We start from the raw sequence: 5,591 nt of genomic DNA, 5'->3' as shown, positions 1-5,591 counted from the left end.
TGGGCCGCCACAGATGGTGAGTAATGTTCCTACCACAGGAGCTGGCTATAAAGGTGGCGAGCGTTGGCGTGCAGGCGCCTGCTCGTTGCCACCTTAAGCCTCTCGCTGAGACCCCCCTGAGGCTCATAGGTATCTCCTTAGGTGTCCCTACCTGATCAGGAACTTGATCTTGTCCTTCAACTGGTTACACTCATTGGTGTCATGTTCGTAGTCGTTGTGAAAATGACAGAATTTTGTTGTATCTCTCTTGGAGATATCTTTCCTTATTGGCGCTGGTCGCTTATAAGGGACATTGGCATTGGCCACCTAATAGACCTCGACCTTGCTTTCGATAAGGGCCGTATAGTTGGTGAATCTTGGCTCATATCTGTTTCCTTTGGGGCATTTATTTTCAGATGTTGACGGCTCATTGCTCGCCCTTTTCCCACCGTTTCTGCTGTTTCTGTTCCCATTGCCTTTGCCGTTGCCATTGGTTTATCTGACCCATTGGAAGCTTTGGCGGGATCTTCCTTCGGTCCTTTATCTTTCGTGGGTGACTTCCCTTCATCGGCGATCGCATCTTCGAGCTTGATGTATCGATCAACTCAATCTAAGAATTCCTGGGTACTCCTTACCCCATTCTTTCTCAGGCCGCTCTAAAGGAGAGAATGGCGTCTAACCCCAGCAGTTAGGGCCATCATCTTTCCCTCGTCACCCACTGTTTTGGCTCCAACTGCTGCTCGCATAAAGCGCTGGACATACTCCTTTAAGGGCTCTCCCTCCTTTTGGCGTATCTCGACCAGCTGGTTGGCCTCAGCGGGGTGTACGCGACCAGCTTAGAATTGTTCGTAAAATTCTTTCACAAATATTTCCCAGGATACTATACTAGCAGGAGGGAACTTAAAGAACCACTCCTGGGCGGTGTCAGATAGGGTGGCGGGGAAGATCCTACAGCGGGTATCGTCCGACACCTTCTAAATATCCATTTGTATCTCAAATTTGTTCACATGAGATACTAGGTCCCTGTACCCATCAAAGTTCGGCAGTACTGGCATTTTGAACTTGCTGGGGGTTTCTGCCACAACAATCCTCTGCACGAACGGAGTGCCTCTCCTCCGGTCGTATTCTATGTGGGATGTCCGACTTTCGACCAACAGCTGTACTGCCTATGATGAGGACACCAAGACTAAAGATCCAAGTCAAGTTCCAGTTGGTCCGGTGACGAGGGCGCGAGCCAAGAGATTCAAAGAAGAACTTAACAACCTAGTCCACAGAGTCCTAAAAACAGGAGGAGACCGTGGTCAACACTGAAGGAGAACAAAGACTTGTACTGCTCATCAAAGTAGACTCAGTTTAGGAGCTTGATCAATATTTAGCTTCTTGTAATGAGTCTTATTGGATTTTGGCATCTTGTATTTTTATTTTAATCAGTCACTTAATCACGTTTTATTTAGTCTTTGTTTTTTTTGTGAAAGTCAAACATTTGACTTGTGAGAGTCCAAGAGTCTTTCTATTTGTGATTGTTAGGGTTTTCATTAGGAAGACAAATGGGCTTTTCTTTCATGTAATTTCGGCCATATTAGGGCTTGTAAACGTTTGGGAAATTCAGATTTTGATGAAATGAAAATTGAGAGGTTTTCTTCTTGAGTTCTTGAAGAGACTATTCGAACTTATCAAGGGTATTCCTTGTGGCGTTCAATCTGACTTATCAAACAGATTCCCATCACCGTTTATGGCGTCTTCCTCATACCAAAGTTCATGCTTGGCTAAGCATTGGGTCACGGTTCATCATTCTAGATTCGTGTGTTCTTGGTGGCTGCCATATTTGGTGTCAGGTTTCACCACAATCGTTGGTGTGGTTCGTATCAGCCTGGTTCAGAGCATCAATTTGAGCCTGAACCACGTCTGGGATCGTTGGGGTGATTGGGGCCGAAGGAGCGTACTCAATGTGCCTCTCGCGTCTTTCGTTGAGTATGTCCCTCAAGTCATCATCCCTCCGCCTTTGTTCGCTAGTGCCTAGGTGATCAAAGACGTTATGCTGTCGGGGTTGCCCCCCAGCGTTATGGCTCGTGGGCCTATTTTCTATGGGTGGAGGATTTCTATCTCCACCTCCCCCTCATATCTTCGACCATCATTCCCCCTACCAGAATCAGCCTCATTGTAGTCATGGCCATCCCTAAACTACGGCCGACTATGGCGCGATCGGCTGGTCACGCTGTTTCCTCCTTTGGCTGGTATCTCCCGAGCGTCAAAGGGAGGCCTGCGTTGGTCGGTGGGTCCCCGTGCATTATTATGTCGTTGGGGGCCCCTGAGCGCATATCCTGACTCATTATGCCTTCTGTTAGCAGAAGGACTTTGCCCTTTGCTCAGTGGATTAGGCTCATCGTCCCCTGGGCGTCTAGGGCTATGGGGCGGCTGCTTGGCCCTATTCTGCCTCTGGCACTGGGGATTACCGCGACCAGCTTGAGAGGGTGGCTGTTGCTCAGGATCCCGAATCGGGACATCATCCTGAGCAACAGGTGGCTGCTCCGGCCTTTGAGGGCTTGCTGGCTGGAGTGGAGGACTCGGATTAGGGGCCCGTTGCTGTGGTGCACTTGGTGGCTGATTCGGTTGAGAGGCCGGCGCAGCATGCCCTTTGGCCAACTGAATGGCTGCTTCAAGAGTGGCTGTGGCATCTCTCTGCCGATGATCCATTTCTGCCTGCCGCTCATTTAACTCCTAGCGCTGACGCTCAATCTCCCTTTGTTGCAGTGCCAAGGTCTCTGCCGCATTTTCCTGATTGGCCCTCAGACTGGCCAACTCATCCTGCAACACGCTCAGTGTTGCCCTCAGCGTCTCAGAATCTATTTCCTCCTCTTCAAAATCCATGTGTGGTTCATTTTTAGCCACATTTGGAGGAGGTTGAGATGACGTAGCGCTAGAAGCCTGTCCAGCTCTCTTGGATGCCTTCGCCTTTTGATCTTTTTCAAGCTTCTTGAGTTCAGCTCTCAATGAAAGCACCAAAATGTTGACCCTTGATTTGGCCAACGACACAGAGTCAAAATAACGACAAAGAAACAAATCAAGAATGGAATCAAATGGGAAGAAAGTGACACAAATGATTTATAGTGGTTCGGCCCCAATTGTGTGGTAATGACCTACGTCCACTTAGTGTTCTTATTGATGTTGAATCCCAACGTAGTGATCAAAGAACTAGGGTTCTTGTGTTTCACCCGCCTTAGGAGAATTACAACTTTTCGGTGGATAATCACACTATGCTCTCTCTACGAGTATTCAAGTTCAAAATTCAAAAGTCCCTTCCTTGAGCCCTCTCATTCATATTTATAGGCTCAAGGGGGTTACATGGGCCAACGGGCCTTAATTACCCTTAATATCAGCGTATCAAGGTAATAAAGAGAAAATATAATAAATGTTGTTATTACAAGATTGCGTATCTTAAAGGAAATAAACTGAAGCATGCGACTAGACTGGTCGCACCCAAAAGTGTGATCTAATGAAGCAATAAACATCTATTTGATAGGCGAACAATACTCCTTCACTTTGACGCTGCCACATTCCAACTACGTGTAATAAACTCTTGCCACATCATCAGGAGTCATTTTTGGGTAAACAGTATCCCACACATGATCTGGAATTGGCGGCAGTGGTATTTGCACTTTAGGTTTGGAGACATTATTTATATGGCAAAAAGTGTGAAATATAAACTGACCATAAGAGTTTGAAGTACTTCTTTACTCAGAAAGATCTAAATATGCGCCAAAGATGTTGGTTGGAATTAGTAAAAGATTATGAATGTGATATTCTATACCACACTGGGAAGGCCAATGTGGTGGCCGATGCGTTGAGTCGGAAAGGCCCAGGACATCTATTCAGTTCGAGGCAGATATCAGACAAGTTAGTTGAAAAGATGACTAGAGTCGGTATAGAGTTGGTGGTTGGTTAGTTAGCCAACATCGCTCTTCAGTCTACGCTCCTTGAGAGGATCAAGGAGGCACATGGAGGATCCCCAGTTGAGAGAGAAAAAAGAGAGCGTCTTAGCCGGAGCGGCTAAAGACTTTTCTATTTCAGAGATGGGATTACTGAAGTACAAAGGCTGGATTTGTGTTTCGATGGATTCTGGTATCAGGCGAGAGATCTTAGACGAGTCTCATACCACTCCCTATTCATTACATCTGGGTAGGACGAAGATGTATCAAGATTTGAGAACTAGGTATTGGTGGCTGGGGATGAAGAGGGATGTGGTGGATTATGTGGCCAAATGTTTGACTTGTCAACACATAAAGGCTGAACATTAGAGGCCAGTAGGGTTGTTGTAGCCTCTTGGGATTCTGGAGTGGAAATGGGAGGATATCACCATGGATTTCGTGGTTGGATTACCAAAGACCGTTGATGAGGACACCAAGACTAAAAATCCAAGTCAAGTTCCAGTTGATCCAAGTCAAGAGGGGAGGAATGATGAGGACACCAGTTTAGGAGCTTGATCAATATTTAGCTTCCTGTAATGAGTCTTTTTATTTTTAATCACGTTTTTTATTTAGTCTTTGTTTATTTTGTGATAAGTCAAACATTTGACTTGTGTGAGTCCAATAGTCCTTTTGTCTTTAATTTTCGGTTTTCATTAGGAAGACAAAAAGCTTGTCTTTAATTTCGGTTTTCATGAGGAAGACAAAAGGCTTGTCTTTAATTTCAGTTTTCATTAGGAAGACAAAGGGGCTGTCCTTAATTTTTCGGTTTCATTAGGAAGACAAAGGGGCTTGTCTTGATGTAATTTTCGGCTATATAAGGCCTTGAAAACATTTGGAAAAATCAGATTATGTTGAATGAAATTGTGAGTTTATTTCTTCTTGAGTTCTTGAAGAAACTTTTGAACTTATCAAGGAGATTCCTTGCGGCGTTCATCCTGACTTATCAAACGGATTCCATCCCCGTTTGTGGCGTCTTCCTCATACCAAGGTTCGTGCTTGGCTAAGCATTGGGTCGCGGTTCCATTCCAATCTCGTGTGTTCTTGGTGGTTGTTCCATATTTGGTGTCGGGTTTCGTCACACTTGTTGGCGTGGTTCGTATCAACCGTGGGACAACATGATTCAGTGTGGGTGATTGTGGACAGGTACACCAAGTCCACTCACTTTTTGCCTGTTAGGGCAACTTATACTGTGGAGTAGTATGTTGAATTGTATGTGAAGGAAATTGTGCGACTACATGGAGCTCCGAGGTCGATAGTATCCGACAGGGACCCCACCTTTACCTCCAAGTTTTGGGAGAGCTTGCAGAAGGCTATGGGCACACAGTTGCGGTTTAGTACCGCTTATTATCCTCAGATGGATGGACAGTCTGAGAGAACGATTCAGATAATAGAGGATATGTTGCAAGCCCGTGTGCTGGATTTTGGGGGATCTTGGAGTAAGTATCTCCCTTTTATTGAGTTCTTGTACAATAACAGTTATCAGACAACTATCGGAGTAGCTCCGTATGAGATGTTATATGGGAGGAAGTGCAGATCACCTATCCATTGGGATGAGACGGGTGAAAGAAGATATCTAGGTCTTGAGGTTGTTCAGAGGACCAATGAGGCGATTGAGAAGATTAGAGCTCGAATGCTCGCCTCCCATAG

This window comes from Humulus lupulus, chromosome 2 (genome assembly GCF_963169125.1).
Source record: "Humulus lupulus chromosome 2, drHumLupu1.1, whole genome shotgun sequence".
Classification (NCBI taxonomy): Eukaryota; Viridiplantae; Streptophyta; class Magnoliopsida; order Rosales; family Cannabaceae; genus Humulus; species Humulus lupulus.
This window is presented reverse-complemented; position numbering follows the sequence as displayed.